At 35.2% G+C, this 21,145-nt stretch overlaps 1 protein-coding gene across 5 annotated transcripts in view; it reads right to left on the minus strand.

Moving 5' to 3' along the window:
* Positions 1–21,145, minus strand: part of FAM126A (family with sequence similarity 126 member A) — a 104,301-nt gene that overhangs the window by 66,245 nt on the left and 16,911 nt on the right. Inside the window, exon 1 of one of the 5 annotated variants that reach the window (XM_044246203.1) lies at positions 3,647–3,670. The exons of the other annotated variants lie outside the window; for them this stretch is intronic. The gene's annotated coding sequence lies outside the window, so the exon portion shown is untranslated. Of the gene's footprint in view, positions 1–3,646; positions 3,671–21,145 lie in introns of those variants that run through there. 5 annotated transcript variants of the gene reach the window in all.

Genomic DNA, 21,145 nt, shown 5'->3' on the forward strand with positions numbered 1-21,145 from the left:
TGGCTGTTCTTTTTTCTTGAGTTTCATTTTCTTCCTCCTTTGCATGACTATGAACTTTGATTACAAACTGGACATTATGGATGATAAACTATAGAGCTGTTGTAATCCTCTAAAGAGTGTTACAATCCTCTAAAGAGTACTGATTTTTGTTCTAATAATCAATTCAATTACTGGCTGATCACTTTGAATTAGTATAAGCAGACAGACTTGGGGGTCAGTAAAAGTTTCCCTAAGTAACTGACACTTCAGCTGAGATTTAACTAAGTATGAGTTAACTGGGACATGATGAGATGGTGTTGTATGGTATATAATAAAGTGTGCCAGGAAAATTGAATGTTACAGGAAAAGGCTCTGGAGAATGAATCATTGGGTTTGTTCAAGGAAAATAAAGAAATCCATATGGCTGGAGAGCAGAGAATGAGGGAACACCCAAATAAAAGCTACCTAGATAAAAGCTACTTATTTATCCTGGAATGAAAGACATGTAGACCAAGTGACAAATAATTAACAATCATCGACAGGTAATACGGGCAAGAAATAAATTGTTGCTGGAGAGACTTAATGGGCAGTCTGTTTTTGTAACATAGTATACTAAGCAGAGATGTACTATTTTTGTTTTGTTTTTGTTTTAAAGATTTTGTTTGAGAGAGAGAGAACAAGCACAAGCAGGGGTTGCCACAGAGGGAGAGGGGAAAAGCAGGCTCCCCACCAAACAGGGAACCCAAAGCAGGGCTTGATCCCAGGACCCTGCGATCATGACCCAACCCAAAGGCAGACTCTTAGCTGACTAAGCCACCCAGGTGCCCCTGTACTGTGTTTTAAGAGCAGGAACTAAATCTGGTTTTGCCCACATTCTATTCTCAGCACTTAGTCCAGTACCTGTCAGGTAAGAGATATTCCAGAAAGATCTCATAAGTTAATGAATAGTCCCTATTTACATACACTGCAAGCTCTTTTTAAAAATAAATCTGTCATATTTTATACATATTTTATAGCTAATGTCAATACAATAAAGCTGACACATATCAGTTAAGCAAGTTCAACAAGTTTTCAAAATCACTCAGATTTCTTGACTCCATCTTGAAACAAGAATTTGAAAGCTAACTCCAAAATGAATAACTATGGACTTTTACTTTATTCTCTACAAAGAAGTGGCAAGTGTTAAGGGAGAAGAGAAGTAAAAAAAAAAAAAAAAAAAAAAAAAAATGTCGATAACCACTAATGAAAAGTATTTAAGCTGGGTTCTTTTTTAAAGATTTATTTATTTATTTGGGGGGGTGGGGAAGAGACAGAACATCAGGGATGGAGAAGGGGCAAAGGGAGAGGGAGGAAGTCTTAAGAGACTGTGCAGAGTCCCACATGGGGCTCGATCTCATGACCTTGAGATCACAACCTAAGCCAAAACCAAGAGTCCCCCATTCAACCGACTGTGCCACCCAGGCGCCCCATGCTGGGTTCTAATTAAATCCAATTGTATCTGCCTTACTAGCTAGTCATATCTACTTACCTTCTTTCAATATAGAAGATAGTCATAAAATATCCTTCAAATTCCACTCTACCATATCATACCTACCTCTTCAAGATCCACAAAAGGGTATATCCAGGGGATGCCCAAATTAAAGCAAAAAAGACTGACATTACTCTCATCAAAATGAGATGTGAATACGATAGCAACTAGGAACACAAGAAAGGACACATTAAAATTTAGAGATCTTCAAATTAGGGTAATAATCTCTAGCTCTTTTTTTTAAAAAATATTTTATTTCTATTTATTTATCCGAGAGAGAGGGAGCACAAGCAGGAGAAGCAGCAGGCAGAGGGAGGAGTTGCCCTGCTGAGTAAGGAGATTAGATCCTGGGACTAGATCCAGGACCTTGGGATCATGACCAAAGCTGAAGGCAGACACTTAACTGACTGAGCCACCCAATAGTCCCAATAATCTCTACCTCCTTCTATCAATTCCTCTGTTGCTGTCATATTCTAAACCAAATTATTCAGAAGAAAAGAAAGTACTTTCTATAGCTAATATCTGCACACAATCACAAAGACTATTTATCTATGAATTTATCATAGCTTGTTCCCTTAGGTCTTAGAATAGACTTAAAAGGTCTTAATAGGTCTTAAAAGACTGGTACAAGGGTTGCCTTTTGTTTTGCCCAATATATAGTGATATGCCCTGGGCTAGGAAGCTTCCTAAGTGGCATATACTGGAAGCATTTAAAGGCAAAAGCATTGGACCAGAGCAGCCTGGACTAGGGATAATGGTCAGGAAAAGTAACAGCCAGGCTAAAAAGCCTGGGAAGGAGAAGCACCCAATAGTACATGCTCTCTCCCTTTCTCTTGCTCTCTCTCAAATAGATAAGTAAAACCTTTAAAAAAAAAAAAAAAAAAGACTGGGAAGAAAGCTGTTGAGAAAGGAGATATGTGGGTGGATAGGGCTTTTAAATGCTCCTTCTTCACTGGTAAATTCTACCAAACATTTAAAGTATTAACACCAATCCCTCTCAAGCTCTTCCAAAAATAGAAGAAATACTTCCTAGCCAGCATTACCTTGATACCAAAGCCAGACAAAGACATCATAAGAAAACTCTAGACCAGTATCATTTTTTAATATAGATGCAAAAATCTTCAAGAAAATATTAACAAACCAAATCCAGCAGCATTTTAAGATGATACATCATAACCAAGTATGATTTATTACAGGAATGCAAGGGAGGTTCAACATTACAAAAATAAAGCAATATAATACATTACATTAATATAATGAAGAAAAGAAAACACAAGGTCACCTCAGCTAGTGCAAAAAAAAAAAAATCATTTGACAAAATCCAACACCCTTTCATGAAGTAAAGAGTATTTGACAAAGTAGGAATGGAAGAGAATTTCCTCAACCTGGTAAGGGCATCTACAAAAAAAAAAACCTCAACTAGCATACTCAATGGTGAAAGGTTAAAAAATCCTCCACTAAGATCAGGAGGAACAAGACAAAAATGTCATTTACATTCACTACTCCCAGAACATCAAGTCAAGAAAAAGAAATTAAAGGCATCCAAATTAGAAAAGAAGAAGTAAAATTATTTCTATTCATTGATGATATGATCCTATATAGGGAAATCCACTACAGAATCCACACAGAAAAGCTAATATTAGAGCTAATACATGCATTCAGCAAGGCTTCAGAATAAAAGATCAAGACTAAAAAAAAATCAATTCTATTTCTACACAATAACAATAAATCTGAAAATGAAATTAAAAGAATTCCATTTTCAATACCATCAAAAAGAATAATTTGGGATTAATTTAACAAAAGAGGGGCACCTGAATGGCTCAGTAGGTTTAGCATCTGCCTTCAGCTTAGGTCATGATCCCAGGGTCCTAGGATTTGAGCCCTGCATCAGGCTCCCCGCTCAGTGAGGAGTCAGCTTCTCCCTCTCCCTCTCCCTCTGCCTGCTGCTCCCCCTGCTTGTTCTCTCTCTGTCTAATAAATAAATAAAATCTTAAAAAAAAATTTTTAACAAAAGAAACTCAAGACTTGTACACTGAAAACTATAAAACATTACTGTAAGAAATTTAAAAGGACATAAATAAGTGGAAATTATTCATGTTTGTGAATTGGAAGACTTATTATTTAGATGGCAATACTTACCCAAACAATTTAGATGTAATCCCTCTCAAAATCCCAAATGCCTTTTCACAGAAATTGACAAGCTGATCCTACAATTCATATGGAATTTCAATGGACTCCAAATAGTCAAAACAATCTTGAAAAAGTAAAACGAAATTGGAGAATTAACATTCCAATTTCAAAATGTACTATAAAGCTACAGCAACTAAAACCACTGTAGTACTGGCATAAGGGTAGACATATAGATCAGTGGAATTGAACTGAGAGTTCAGTTGATTTTCAACAAGGGTACCAAGACCATGCAATGGGGAAGGAATAGTCTCTTCAACAAAGGTACTGGAACAACTGGCTATTCACATGAAAATGAATGAAACTGCACCCTTACATCACATCAAACAAAAAAATTAACTCAAAATGAATTGAAGACCTAAATATAAAAGCTAAAACTGTAAAACTCTTGGAAGAAAACTTTGGGGTTAATTTTCATTACCTTGTTTTGGCCATAATTTCTTATATATGACACTAAAAATAAGAGCAACCAAAGAAAAGAATAGACATTATCAAAAAGTGAAAAGACAGTCCCAAGAATGGGAGAAAAAAATTGCAAATCATGTATCAGATAAAGATCTAGTGTCCAGAATGTATAAAGAACTCTTACAACTCAGCAACAACAACAAAAAAGGCAGACAGCCAAACTTAAAAATGGTAAAAGAATTGAATAGATGCTTCTCTAAATAGAATATACAAATAGCCAACAAGCCTAAGAAAAGACCCTCACCACCTTTAGTCTATGGTGAAATGCAAATCAAAACCACAATGAGATACCACTTCCTATCCATGAGGATGACCATAATAATTTTTTGAGATATAACTGACATATAACATTATATGACTTTCAGGTATACAACATAATGACTCAATATTTGAATATATTGTGAAATGATCACTGTAGTAAGTCTAATTAATATCCATCACCATTAGTAGTTACAAAAAAATTGTTTTTATCATGAGAACTTTTAAGATCTACTCTCTTAGCAACTTTCAAATATGCAGTAACAAGTTTTCTTTCAAAAAGTAAAATAACAAAGGTTGGCAAGCATGTAGAGAAATTATAACCCTTGTACACTGTCAGAGGGAAAGTAAAAAGATTTAGCCACTATGGAAAACAGTTTAGCAATTTCAAAAATTTAAACATAGAATTACCATATGACCTAGCAATTCCACTCCCAGGAATATATCCCAAAGAACAGAAAGTAGATGTTCAGGAGTTCCTGGGGGTTCAGTCAGTTGAGTGGCCAACTCTTGGTTTCAGCTCATGGTCTTTGGGTCCTGGGACCGAGCTGTCAGACTGAACACTGAGCAGCGAATCTGCTTGGGGATTTCTCTCCCTCTTCCTCTGTCCCTCTCCCCACCTTGCTGTCTCTAAATGGATAAATAAATCTTTTTTTTTTTGAAGATTTTATTTATTTATTTGAGATAGAGAGTGTGAAAGAGAGAGAGCCGGGGGACAGAGAGAGAGGGTGAAGCAGGCTTCCCACCAAGCAGGGAGCCCAGTGAGGGGCTCCATCCCTGGACCCTGGAATCATGACCTGAGCCAAAGTCAAACACTTAACCACTAAGTCACTCAGGTGCCCCTGGATAAATAAATCCTAAAAAGAAAGAAAGAAAGAAAGAAAGAAAGAAAGAGGGAGGGAGGGAGGGAGGGAGGGAGGGAGGGAGGAAGGAAGGAAGAAAGAAAGAAAGAGAAAGAAAGAAAGGAAAGTGTTCAAAAACTTGCACACAAATGTTCACAGCAGCACCATTCACAATAAACAAAAGGTGTTAACCCACATATCCATCAATTGATAAATTGATAAACAAAATGTGGAATATCTGTACAATGGGATATTATTCAGTCATAAAAAGAAATGAAAGATTGACACATGAGCAACATGATTATACCTCAAAAAATATACTAAATAGTAGAATTCAAACCCAAAATCACGTATTATATTATTCCATTCATATGAAAAATTCAGAATAGATAAATCCATAAAGATAGAAAACAGATTAGTGGTTGTCAGAGCCTATGACAAAGGGGATGTGGGTGCAGAGAGTCTTAATGGGTATGGGTTTCCATTTGGGAGGATAAAAATGTTTTTATATTAGATAGAGCTAATGGTTGCACAAGACTGTAAATATACTAAATGTCTCTGAATTGTACAATATGAAATGGTTAATTTTAAGTGAAATTTTGCTTCATTAACAAAATAGTACAGTGAGGCCCTTGTGCTCTTTTTTCAGTTTCCCTCAATGGTTACATTTTAGGTAAGTATAATATAATATCAAAACTAGGAAATGGACACTGGTACAAAGAGAGTGCTTTCTTCTATGCCATTTTATCAAGTATCATGTGTAGATTGTTGTAACCTCCAGCACAATCAAGACAACTACTCCATCATCACAAAGATCTACCTCGTGCTATCCCCCTTAGAGTCACACCTACTTTCTTCATCTCCATCATCCCTAATTCCTGGAAAGCCCCAATCTGTTCTCCATATCTACAATTTTGTCTTTCTGAGACTGATATATAAATACAATCACATATTATATGACTTCTTGAGATGGTCTTTTTTCACTCAGCATAGTATCCTCAAGATCATCCAAGTTCTTAGATGTATCAATACTTTGTTCCTTTTTATTGCAAACTAGTATTCTATATTATGAACATACCAGTTTATTTAACCATTGGCCTACTAAAGGAAATATGGGTTGTTTCATTTTTTTATGATTACTGCTGCCATGAATATTCTTATACAGGTTTTTGTGCAAATAAAAGTTTTCATTTCTATAACATAAATGTCCAGAAGTGTGATTGTTGGTTCATATGATAGTTGCAAATTTAGTTTTTTGAGATACTGCCAAACTATTTTCCAGATATATATTCTTCCAGACTATAGCATTTTACATTCTCACCAATGATGTACAAATTATTCAGTTTCTCCATATCTTTGCCAGCATGTGGTAGCCACTAATTTTCATTTTACCTGTTCTAATGGGCATGTGGTTGTATCTCACTGCAGTCCTAATATGCACTTCTCTAATGACTAGCTGATTTGATGCTCACTGTTTGCATAATGTTTTAACTGCAAGATCATACTCAAGATCTTCATTTCCAAATCTGTAGAAAGATATTAGCCACTGTATAGGGCAGATCTGATATGAAAATTAGTATAGACATTTCTAATTTTTAAAGGTAAATTTATTGTAGCAAATATAGACTAATGTAGCCTATTATCTGCCACAAATGTAATTTGAAAGCACCTTCCAAAAATGGGATTAAGATCACTTCAAAGATACTCATGTCCCCTGCTAACATTCAATATCGTTCTTATTTTAAAATATATGTAAGAACACATAAAGCTTCAATTTCAATACTTCCATGATATTTGATTACACAAGGGCTTCTCAGAGAGGTACATTGTTGCCAAAAGTGCACCTTATTGCCAAAGGGGCACATTACTTTCCACTGTACCTTACTCTCTGCACTTAACTAAGGTGACAAACAAGTTTATGAAAGAGACACACTAGTTCCTTTCCAGTTGTTGCTGTAATTTAAAAAAGGAAAATCATTATAGTACCGATTTACAAATGTGAATGAAAAGTCAAATCATGCTGACTTGTCACTAGTTGGCTTTTTAAGGACAGCAACATAATTATGCATTTTAGTTGTCTTTATGGTGAGTCAAAAATCTTCAGTACAATATTGAAATATTTTAATTAAATTAACAATTTCATAGAAATATTAAACTATGCCATAAAATGTTAATAAGTGAAATATAATTTATATTATATTTATAATAAAATTTTAGTATAATTTTTGATTACCAAGTCAATTTTAGATATATAATTTTAGATAACCAAGTCAAGGTAGTTCAAAGCAAATCTAAATATGATAAAACTTACCAAAAATCCTTTCAAATTACAAGTTTTTAAAATTTGATAAAAGGAAAAGTATCTTAAGAAAAATATAAAATGAATAATTATTAAATATGTGACCTGGAATACATAAATAAATAATCCAATTAAGAAATGGGCAAAAGATGTTTCTACAAAGGAGACATACAAATGGGTAACAGACAATATGAAATGTTCAATGTCACTCATAATCAGGGAAATACAAATCAAAGTCACAATGAGATACTATCTCACACCTCAACAGAATGGCTGAAAATTACAACTCAGGAAACAACAGACGTTAGTGAGGATGCAGAGAAAGGGGAACCCTCTTACACTATTGGTGGGAACGCAAACTCGTGCAGCCACACTAGAAAACAGTATGGAGGTTCCTCAAAAAATTAAAAATAAAACTACCCTACAACTCAGCAATTGAACTATCAGGTATTTATTCAAAGGATACAAAAATACTGATTTGAAGGGGCAGATGTACCTCAATCAGCACTATCAACAATAGCCCAATTATGGAAAGAGCCCAAATCTCCATCCACTGATGAAGGATAAAGAAAATGTGGTACACTCACACACACACACACACACACACACACACACACACAAAATGGAACATTACTTAGTCATAAAAAAAGAATGAAATCTTGCCTTTTGGAACAACATGGATGGAACTAGAGTACATTATGCTAAGTGAAGTCAGTCAGGGAAAGACAAATACTGTAAGATTTCACTCATATGTGGAATTTTAAAAACAGATGAACATAGGGGAAAGGAAGAAAAAATAAAGTAAGATAAAAACAGAGAGGGAGGCAAACCATAAGAGACTCAACTATAGAGAACAAACTGAAGGGGGCACCTGGGCGGCACAGTCAGTTAAGCATCTGACTCTTGGTTTTGGCTCAGCTCCTGATCTTAGGGTCAGCCCCACAAGCATGGAGTCTGCTTGAGATTCTCTCTCCCTCTCCTTCTGCCCCTCCCACTCATGCATGCTCTCTCTCCCCCTCTCTCAAAGAAATTAAAAGTCTTTTAAAAGATAGAGATATAACAAACTGAGGTTGCTGGAAGGGAGTTAGGGTGGGGGGATGGGCTAAATGGATGACGGGCATTAAAGAGGGCACTAGTGATAAGCAACGGATGTTACATATAAGTGATGAATAAATTCTATTCCTAAAAACAGTACTACACTATATGTTAACTAACTTGAATTGAAATAAAATCTTGGAAGAAAAAAATTTTAAATTAAAAAAACTTTTTTAATGTGACTGGAAATATCAATGCATTATATGGAAAACAGAACAACGGAATTTTATTAAGTATAGGATAAGGATTTAAAAAGATAGGTAAAAAACTGTTTCCCAGTTGATAAAGCTTTTCTTTGTCCTTACCACTTTGTAATGTTATTTTTAAAAATGTTCTCTCCATTAGCCCTGGTCTCCAAGATGAATAACAATTATGACTAAAGGTATCACTAAAGACTAGGTAGGGCAAGAAGCAAAGTGACCACAAAATAGAAACTATGATTTAAAAAACTGTTTCTCTCTACCAAGACTCAGCAAGAGGTTCTCTATAGTTGTTAACCCACCCCACATTTCATATCTAATATGTAACCTATTAACATTTATGACAGTCTTGATTATGTAACTTTGCAGCTTTATAAACCTAATTAGATGTCTCAAGTAATATTCAAAATACACTCTCATATTTAAAACATCATAAGGGTGCCTGGGTGGCTCTGTCGTTAAGCATCTGCCTTTGGCTCAGGTCATGATCCCATGGTTGTGGAATGGAGCCCTGCATCGGGCTCCCTGCTCAGCGGGAAGCCTTCTCCCTTCTCCCTCCCTTCTTTCCATAATTGCTTCCACTTTCCCTGCTGTATTCCCTCTCTCGCTGTCTCTGACTCTGTCAAATAAATAAATAAAACCCTTAAAAATTTTTTTAAAAATATGGGGCGCCTGGGTGGCTCAGTGGGTTAAGGCCTCTGCCTTCGGCCCAGGTCATGATCCCAGGGTTCTGGGATCGAGCCCCGCATCGGATTCTCTGCTCAGCAAGGAGCCTGCTTCCTCCTCCCTCTCTCTCTGCCTGCCTCTCTGTCTACTTGTGATCTCTGTCTGTCAAATAAAATAAATAAAATCTTTAAAAAAAAAATTTTTTTTTAAATAAATAAAACATCATAGATTTCTCTGCTATGTAACTAACTTCCTATTTTTATCAAATATATCTTGGATTAGAATACTTAAAATTGGGGGCGCCTGGGTGGCTCAGTGGATTAAGCCGCTGCCTTCGGCTCAGGTCATGATCTCAGTGTCCTGGGATCGAGCCCCGCATCGGGCTCTTTGCTTGGCGGGAGCCTGCTTCTCTCTCTCTCTCTCTCTCTCTCTCTCTCTGCCTGACTCACGGCCTGCTTGTGATCTCTCTCTCTCTGTCAAATAAATAAATAAAATCTTTAAAAAAAAAAAAAAAGAATACTTAAAATTATATTAGAAAGCTTGCTAGGATTCTATTTCACAAGCAGACAGTCTGTGAATTTTTTAATATATTTTTAATATCTAATAAGACCTTTCTAAATCTAGTGCCTTATTCTTTAGTCCCCATGTTATATTCTTATTTTAAACTTTTTTTTTTATTTTTTTTTTAAGATTTTATTTTATTTATTTGAGAGAGAGAGACAGTGAGAGAGAGCATGAGCGAGGAGAAGGTCAGAGGGAGAAGCAGACTCCCCATGGAGCTGGGAGCCTGATGTGGGACTCGATCCCAGGACTCCAGGATCACGCCCTGAGCCGGAGGCAGTCGTTTAACCAACTGCGCCACCTATAGGCGTCCCTATAGGCGTCCCTATATTCTTATTTTAACTCTAACAAACAATTCCCAGATTCCCCAAGAAGCTTTCCAGAAAGCATACACAAAAGTGCTATCATCAGAGACATATAACTTATTATAATTTCTTATAATCCACTTATGGAAGAACATAAAAAGAAAAAAATATACAAAAAGACAACAAATAATGAATGTTGGCAGAAGGTGGAGAAAAGGGAACCCCTGTGCACTGTTAGTAGGATTATAAACTGGGGCAGCCACTATGGAAAACAGTATGGAAATTCCTCAAAAAACTAAAAATAGAGATACCAAACAACCCAATAATTCTACTTCTGGGCATTTATCCAAAGAAAATTAAAACACTAACTTGAAAAGATATATGCACCACTATGTTTACTACAGCATTATTTACAATAGCCAAAATATGGAAGCAACCCAAGCATCCATTAATAGATGAATGGATAAAGATGTAGCATACATATGTACAGTGGAATATAACTCAGGCATAAAAAGAATGAAATCTTGCTATTTGTGACAACACAGATGGCTCTAAAGGGTATTATGCTAAGTGAAAGACAAAGAAAGACAAATATGATATGATTTCATTTATATATGGAATTTAAAAAACAAAACAAAACAAACTTTAAAAAGAAACAGACAGTTAAATAAGAGAACAAATTAGTGGTTGCCAGAGGAGAGCGGGTGGAGGGGATAGGTGAAATAGGTAAAGGGGATTAAGAGATATAAACTGCCAGTTACTAAATAAATAAGTCATGGGGATGAAAAGTATAGCATAAGGAATACAGTCAATAATATTGTAACAACTCTTTAGGATGACAAAGGATAATTATCTTATCATGGTGAGCATATTGTAATGTATATAACTGTTATATCACTATGTTGTATATCTAAAACTAATATATTATTATATGTTAACTATACTTTAATTAAAAAAAAGAAAAAATGTATTTACAATGTTCACTGTAAAACTCTAATTTCCTTACTATTATTTTACATCATCCCCTTCATCATGAAGTATTAACTGTAAATTACTACCAAATCATTTATAACCATTTCTTTTTTATATCATCATGAAAATCAAGTTTCCACAAATCTTTCTATAAATCAATAAATCAAGTTTCTATAAATGTGTTTCTATAAAACACATCATGAAATTGTAAACGTTTATCTTAGGAAATGGAGTCATAGCAGTAAATTAAGCACCACCAGATTATCAAGATTGTTAGGTGATGGGGCGCCTGGGTGGCTCAGTGAGTTAAAGCTTCTGCCTTCGGCTCAGGTCATGATCTCAGGGTCCTGGAATCAAGCCCTGCATCGGGCTCTCTGCTCAGTAGGAAGCCTGCTTCCCCTTCTCTCTCTCTCTGCCTGTCTGCCTCTCTGCCTACTTGTGATCTCTGTCAAATAAATAAGTAAAAATCTTTAAAATATATAGTTAGCTGAATTTCAGGAAAACAGAGCAGAAGGAAATGCTTAAATTATGTTACAGAATAAAATTAATTTAATCTTAGGGATTTTACTGCTTAGAAACTGACGAGTCAACTAGAATATCCTATGAAAGAATAGGGTATCTATGCTGTTGCTTAAAAAGAAGTGTTGTCCATTGCCTCACTACCTCAAGTGAATAAAGCTTCCTCTCAAGGCACAGGAGAAGAAATATGATTTATGGGACCAGGTGCAGGACGTCATTCCGAAGACCTATAACTTAGGCCTATTTTCCCCATAAATCACAAAACAAATGTCTGGTTATCGAAAACAGAGCAGAGATTTTTCCTATGGGAAATGTTTTTTGGCTAAAGCATCTTTTCTCTACTCCAAGAACAAATAAAATCGTACTGGGATACCAATGTGCTATGACAAGCAGGCCAGGGTGTTTCTGTTGGAAAAGCTAGGACAATTAGAAGAAATATCGCAATCCCTCTCCCCATTTCCTATTTCCATCTTATTATTCTTCTCAAATCCTCCTGGACTTCAGGAGAATATTTTATCTAGGGAAGGAATATTTTATTTGAACTAAAATAACAGAAGTTAGAAAAAAACTATTTGTCAACAACCATTTTGATATCTTAACTGGCCCTATAAGTTGCTGTGACCAAAAGAATAAAATAAACAAAATACTGTAAAACTTTGAGGCTAGGCCTTAAGAAAAATGCCATTTCTACTTTCATGCATTTGGAATCAGGCTACCATAACATAAGAAGCCCAAACTACCATGAACATCTACATGGAAAAGAATAGAGCCACTAGCTGAGAGTTTGCACTAAGTAATAGTCATGTGACTGAGCCATTTTGGACATTCCAGCCAAGTCAAGTCTCCAGATGACTGCAGCTTCAGCTGACAACATAGGGCAGAAGACCTGCCAAGCTAAATTAAGTCAATCTCAGATTTGTGAGACATAAAAAATATTTGCTGTTTGAAAGCACTAAGTTTGGGGATGGTTTGTTAGGCAGCAATGGATAACCAAAACACTGTCTTAATCAAACATTTAGGGTATACTTTTTAGTGAAAGGCACTGTGCTAACACCTACCAGAGAATATTAGCTTGATCAGAACATGGTCCCTGCCATCAAGGAATTAGATTTTTTCTGAAATTAGTAAAATCTATCACAAATAAAACATAACCTATGAATGTTCAACAAATGTTATTATATTCTGTGTATATATACCTTTTTGCCTGATCCTATTGTTAAGAACAGCAGATATGGTGCACTGGTTGGCTAGAATTTTAAGTGTGGAGAAATAAAATTCACTGACTAGTATTGACCCTATCATAAATGCTATGCTGAATCAATGAAACCAATATATCATAGTAACCATCAGAGCTGCCACTCTATTAATAAGTTCCTCTTATCCATTAGGTATAAACAATCTTATTTTGCAAACATTCTGATGCCAGCACCCCAAAATTTTCCTGAGATGTCAATGATTCCATTGAAACTTTCAGTTAAGAAAAATGAGGTTTCATTTTATTTTCTACTTTATAGTGTAAGATATTTGCAAATTTTGAGACAATTAATATAATACAAAATTTTTAAGCCAAATAATACACTAAGGTATTCAGGTTGGCAGAATAATTAATAATTCTATTACTGGTAACTTCAATATAAAAGCCTCCTGAAGAGAAAACAAAATTTCCAAAATTCTTTAAGACAGTGATAGATCTTTCCTATGTCTAGAAATTTTAGAAATTTTAAGTAAAACTCTTATGATGAAAATTAGGGGTTGGGGTACCTGCATGGCTGGCTGGTGCCTTCAGCTCAGGTCATCATCTTGGGGTCCTGGGATCGACCCATTCAGCGGGGGGTCTGCTTCACCCTCTCCATCTGATCCACCCCCCTGCTCATGGTCTCAATCTTACACTCTCTCAAATTGATAAATAAAAAATCTTAAAAAGAAAATTAGGGAATAATATAAAAAATTCTTAAGTCCCTGCTCATCTCACATACATATATAAAAATAAATTATTCAAAAGAAAGTTTAGTAAAATGTTGTTACATTGTTAGACATTTTCAGATAATGTGCTATTTTAACGTTAGATAGGGATATATGTAGAAGACCACAGAACCCCTATGTCCAATACCCATATCTCAAAGCATAAAAGTAATATAATGTTGCTATTTTCCAAAGGTATGATTTTTATTAATTGGATGGCAAAATGCAGAGCATAATTCTATGTAAAATGCCTTTAAACTGAATAATCCTGAATACTAAAGTTTTACAAACTCTACCATTCTACAAAAGGTGGGCGGAAAGATAAAGACTACAGAAATGGTAACTATAAAATAAAACCACCAAGAAACATATTTTCACTCTGTCAGGAAACCAACAGGTCATAAAAACCATCACAAACTACAGTATAAAACAGAACGCTTAAAATTAATCTTGCACCACTGAGGCGTGTGTTACGTTATTGTCAAAAGGTTCATCTCAGTGATGGGGTTCTCAAAGATCTTACCATCTTGTCTGTTCCTACCTAAAAGAAATCCAAATTGTCAATAAATTATGTTACTTTAGTCAAGGCTATTTGCATGCTAGCTTAAAAAAAGAAAATCCTGAAGAAATCCAAGGGAAAGAACTGCAGCACAAAAGGGGCTTAAGGAAATTGAATCTAAAAACTAGAAACTATTAACTTAAATCCTTATCTTTGAAGGCTGTCAGTCTATTTTCATTTCTCTGATTTTCTCAGTGCCATTCTTTATTTGTTGAATGGCTTCCTAACTTACTCATACTACAATCCATTTTGGCTATTCTAGTCCCAACTATCATGATCTTTCTGCTCCAGGTGTACACTCTCCTTTACACCCAAACCTGTATTTCTCAATTTCCAAAATCTAAATTCTTTAAATAAACCTTTGATTGTACCAGATCCTGACTTTGATCCTGACTACAACTCACTAGCCAGCTCAGAGACTGACCATCCATGGAACAGATACCTCCCCTAGGTCCAGAGGATTGAGATCAATGATAGAGACTCAAGTAGATATAGGTTTACATAGAAGAGGCCGTGCATGGGCAGAAATAGTAAACATATGTAGTATCTACCATAAATGTAATATCCCAGGAGAAATCTAACAAACTGAATATAAGGCACAACATTTTAATCAGGAAAACCTCAATAATTTTAACTTTCCTTAGCAATCAAGTCTAACAGAAAGAGCTCATTTTAGGCTTAGTCAGCCAAACCCCAAGACCTTTTTCAAACTGACCCAACCAATTCTTAAAAACCTAAGAGTAATATTTGGCCTTTTTAAAGTGGCTCACACATAACAGGTTCATAAACATTTGCCCATTAAATGAATAAGAGAACAAACCTGTGAATCTCTACTCGTTTGGGCCCTGAATTCTACCTTGATGGTAGTTGACATTATGGTATGCAGTATGCAGTAAGTCATTCTGAATGGAAGGAATTTTGTACTAAAGAAAAAGTAAGGAATCAGAGCTAGAGATCTGTTGTAAAGCTGTCCACGTGTCAAGTAATTATGAGTGAAATAACAATAAATGACTTTTCCCAAAGTGGACATAGGCTAAGTATAGGAGGCCCCAAACTAAGTCAATATTCATGGTGAAAGCCATTTTTACTATAGAGAAGGAATAGGGGTCTAGGCTGAGAAAGGTTCCAAATGGGCCAATGAAATAGAAATCTCTAAAACAAAAACCAGGAGAAATATCAAAGAGGAAAAAAATGTATAAGAATTACAACAAAGAATCTGATGAAGGTTCAGGAATATGAAACCAAAAACAATTTAATTCCAATAGAATGAATCACTGAAAGCCCAGACTTTCAACGGGATCTAATGGAGAGAAAAATAAAAACAATGATATAGGCAGTATACCTAAATTTACAAAGGTAATTCAACAAAAGTATTTTTAAATCTTGAAAATGGAGACAATAACACTAAGTTTAAATTTTCACTGACTTCTGCATCAGCAAACTAAGATGCAAATTATTTATAACACGATGATTTATCTCCAATGCCTCACAATGCCCTTATATTTATATTCCGGCATGCAAACTATTATGTATTAGCTACATTACTTAAAGAAAATGTTCTTTTATCTTATAAGGATAATTAATGTGGCTCTTTGAGTGGATGCATCTATACTTCATGTCTCTTGGCATTACCAGAGAAAATGGCCTTGAACTTAAAGTTCAGTTTCTTTTAAACTAACAACCTATTTTAAGTATTACTTGATGTGGCAATCAGATCCACAAGATGCTAAAAGTATGGCACAAAGTGATGTTGGCATTACAAGACTATAAAGAAAGGACTTTCATAGGCACTAGAACATTCTTAATTATGTACAAACATAAATGTAAGATATTTCAAAAATTAAAGCACTCTTCAGGGTGCCTGGGTGGTTCAGTTAGTTAAGTGACTAACCTTGGTGCAGGTCATTATCTTGGGGTCGTGGGATCAAGCCCTATATATCAGGCTCTGGTTCAACCGGGAGTCTGCTTCTCTTCTCTCTCTCCCTCTGCCATTCCCCTGCTCGTTCTTACTCTCTCTCTCTATCCCTCAAATAAGTAAATAAAAAATCTCTTTAATAATTTTTTTAAAATAAAGCACTCTCATTAAGAAAGGACCATTTCCTTGCCAGGGGATTTCTCATATTAAGTAGCTGCCTTCCAATATGTTTATTTTTTTTAATTCCCTTTTATTTTTATTATGTTATGTTATTCACCATACAACACATCATTAGTTTTTGATGTAATGTTCCATGATTCACTATTTGCATTTAACACCCAGAGCACCATGCAATCTGGCCCTCCTTAATACCCAACCCCTCTAAAATCCTCAGTTTGTTTCCCAGAGTCCATAGTCTCTCATGGTTCATCTTCCACTCTGATTTCTCTCCCTTCATTTTTCCTGTCCTTCTCCCAATGTCCTCCACGCTATTCCTTATGTTCTACAAATAAGTGAAACCATATGATAACTGACTTTCTTATTCCACTTAGCATAATCTCCTCCAGTCCCATCCATGTTGATGCAAAAGTTGGGTATTCACCCTTTCTGATGGCTGAGTAATATTCCATTGGGTATATGGACCCAATGGTCCATATACCATCTTCTTTATCCATTCATCTACTGAAGGGCAACTTGGCTTTCTCCACATTTGGCCAATGTATTTAATCAAACAAAGTACAAATTATTTTGGAAGATTAGGAAAAAAATATTTGCCATTGATTTTAAAAATGTCTGTAAAATTATTTTTAAAATTACAAATCACTAGAGGCACCTGGATGCCTCGGTCAGTTAAACATTCAACTCTTGATGTCAGCTCAGGTCTCAATCTCAGGGTCATGAGTTCAAGCCCTGCACTAGGCTTCATGCTATGGAACCCACTTAAAATTAAAAAAAAAAAATTTTTTTTTAATTACAAATCATCAGAAAAGAGAATGTTAAGAACTTCACCATCAATATTCATAATTTTAAAATTTAAAATGTGGATGATGGGGCACATGGGTGGCTCAGTCAGTTAAGGGTCTGTCTTTGGCTCAGGTCATGATCCTGGGGTCCTGGGATCAAGCCCTGCAACAGGCTCTCCACTCAGCAGGAAGTCCGCTTCTCCCTCTCCCTTTGTGATCTCTCTCTTTCTCTCATGCTCTCTCAAATAAATAAATAAATAAATCAGTGTGATTATCAGCAAAGTTCAACCTAGATATCAGAAGCATAAATATATATACACTAAGTATTTTAACAAATATTTATTGAATAAAGGAATCCATTTCATCCTTCATAATTCCTGTCAAATTTAACATCTGCTCTTCATCTCTATAGCAACATCCTCAGTCGGAGGCTGTACTGCCTCAGTATCTCAGTTCACACAGTGTTCCTGATCCTGTGTCTTCTCCAGTGTACAATACATAATTACTGCCAGACTAATCTTCCTAAAACACTGTTTTTTCCAGAAACATACTAGAAAATTTTCCACATCATTTCTATCAGATCTTCCACCTTAAGTTGCTCTTATAATATGGCCATAATTTACCTATCTAAATTTTACTTATTGCTATTCTTCAAAATACATCATGCCTTTCCAACCTTCATGTCTTTGCCTATTCTTTTCCCCTCTATCATATTTTCCTTTCACGTCTCTGCTTTTTAAAACCTACCCAGGAAAAACTCAGGACTCGTGTTGATAAAGTATATGGGTTGGAAAAGCAGATTGTCAGGAGAGAACTATGGCACTGTACTGTAAGTCACAACAGCAAAAAATGATTGTTTCAAAGAATGATTAACTGATTGGTCTTGGCTTAGAAAATCTTTTACTAGATTTTTATAAGAATTCTGAAGCACCCATTAATATAAAGTATGCACTTCATTAAGAATAAAAGTATCAAAAAAAAAAAAAAGAATAAAAGTATCACAGGGGTGCCTGAGTGGCTCAGTGGGTTAAAGCCTCTGCCTTCGGCTCTGGTCATGATCTCGGGGTCCTGGGATGGAGCCCTGCATCGGGCTCTCTGCTCAGCAGGGAGCCCGTTTCCCCCTCTCCCTCTACCAGCCTCTCTGCCTACTTGTGATCTCTCTCTGTCAAATAAATTAAAAAAACTTTAAAAAAAAGAATAAAAGCTTCACAAATTGAATGATTTTACATATAATATTGGATAGAAATCTATAAGTGCAATTATTGGCTGAAATAAGATTTTCCAAAATGTTTGTAGCATCTTTAACAAAATATATAGTATATACTAAATGATTCAAGTATTATCTCAGTAAATCAAAGTCCATGAAACTCTAATAACTAAGATACAAATTACAAAATTTGTGTTGACAGATTTTAAGAGATAAGTATAAACATTTCAAATTATAAAATTTACCTCAATACAATTCATTGAACATTCAATATCAATATTCAAGATACTGTATAAGCAGTTAGTATGGTGCTAAATAATGTTTTTTACATAGTTAGTAAATTAGGACCTCAAGTTGGCAAATTTAATATTCAAGCCCTGTCCATAGTCTAGCTCATACAATTTATCCAGACTACAGGCCAGTCAGTGCCAGAGAGAGAACAAAGAAAGAGAACAAAACTAGGCAAAAACAGACTTAGGATGGGAGGTAATGTGGATAAATCACTCAATATTTTTATTTATGCAAAAAGTTAATATTCCTATATATTCAAATTGCAACATTAATAATTCAATAAGCCACGAGTGCCTACTGAGTAGAATGCAAACCATGTCCATTACTTTGTACTAATAGCAAAGAACAGTAAGATATGGTCTGTGTCTATAGAAGCCTATAATCCAGATGGCAAAGGAAGTGAGGAAGATAGATGAGGGGGAAACTGAATCAAGGTAGCACTTTATTTTTTCCAGGGGAATAATTACAAGTGCTGGAATCATGATAAAATCATCAGAAATATACAAAATCAGCAATGCAGAGGCTAAAACAAGGGTTCTGCTTATTATGCAACTAGGGGAAAAAAAAACTTCAGAATTTCTATTAAAAAAGAAAACAACAAAAAAACTATAAACACTTTGGTGGACTATTAATCTCTCATCTCCACTAATATTTTTGTATACTGGAGATTTTTTAAATTGCTAAATGCATCTTTTCCACATAATTAAAAGAAATGTCATCCTTCTCAATGCTGCTATCCCACTCTTCATAAGAAAGCACTGTCAGACTATTGAGTTATTTCAAACTCTTTTCCATGCATATACTATGCACTTACTATGTAAGTGACAGTTATGAAAATTCTTTACTCTTAAAAAAAAAAAAAAAGAAAATTCTTTACTCTTAAAAATTACTGAGAATTCCAAACAGCTTTTGACTATGGTGGTTATATTTACTGATACCTATTATATTTGAAATTTTTAATGACAAAATTTTAAACACTTGTTACTATAAACCCAGTCATGTCTACATAATAATACATTTTTACCAGGGGCACCTGGGTGGCTCAGTGGGTTAAGCTTCTGCCTTTGGCTCAGGTCATAATCTCAGGGTCCTGGGATCAAGCCCCACCATCAGGCTCTCTACTCGACAGGGCACATGCTTCCCCTTCTTTGCCTGCCTCTCTGCCTACTTGTGATTTCTCTCTCTCTGTCAAATAAATAAATAAATAAATAAATAAATAAATCTTTTTAAAAAATCTTCCATGAATAAATAATGGGAATAAAAAGCATAGTATAAGGAATACAGTTAGTGATATTGTAATAGCAATGTAAGGGACAGATTGTAACTACACTTGCAGTGAACACAGCATAGTGAATAAACTTGTCAAATCACTAAGTTCTACACCTGAAACTAATGTTACATTGTGTGTCAACTATACTAAAAAAATAATCATAAATAAATAAATATTAATAAACTGCCCCCACTGAACCCAGTCAACCCATAAAATTGCAAGAATAATAAATCTGTGTCATTTTTAAGTTACTAAGTTTTGGGGTAATTTGTCACACAGCAACAGATAACTAATAGAACATACATAGAGAAATTGGTCTCTTTTAGAAAAAAAAAGTCTGAATATTAACACTTAAGTTAAATCTAATAAGTTAGGGGTTATTACCCATCCTCAAATTTTTTTCCAGTCCTTTAAAATGACTGATTCCAATTTTTGCTATACAAACAATGCTGTGATAAATTTTCTCATATCTCTGCAACTACTTCTATAGGATAGACTAAGGATGCTGGATCAAGGGTTACTTGTGATCAAAATTTAATTGCCCTCCAAGGGCACCTGGGTGGCTCAGTGTGTTCGGCCTCTGCCTTCAGCTTGGGTCATGATGTCAGGGTCCTGGGATCGAGTCCCACATCGGGCTCTCTGATCGGCAGGAGCCTGCTTCCTCCTTTCTCTCTCTCTCTCTCTCTCTGCCTACTTGTGATCTCTCTCTGTCAAATAAATAAATAAATACTTAATTCCCCTCCAAAAGGGTTATATCATATTACATATCACTAAGAATAGATGAAAGTGCTCATTTCCCTACAACCTAAACAATTGTAGACATTATTAATATTCTTAATTATTGCCAATTTTGGGGCCAAAAAAGCCACAGTGCAGACTTCTACTTGCATTTCTTCGAAAATCTTCTCAAATGTTTATTATTTCTATTTCCTCTTCTGTGAATTTCCTACTCATACTTTGCTTATGTTTTCTATTAAATTTATATGTACATGAAGAGTTAAAATGGTGGAGGAGTAGGGGACCCTCATTATTTCTTCTGGTCCCAGGGATTCAGCTAATTATCAAATCATTCTAAACACCTGTGAGATCAATTGGAGATCTGA

Source organism: Neovison vison, chromosome 4 (assembly GCF_020171115.1).
Source record: "Neovison vison isolate M4711 chromosome 4, ASM_NN_V1, whole genome shotgun sequence".
Taxonomy (NCBI): domain Eukaryota; kingdom Metazoa; phylum Chordata; class Mammalia; order Carnivora; family Mustelidae; genus Neogale; species Neogale vison.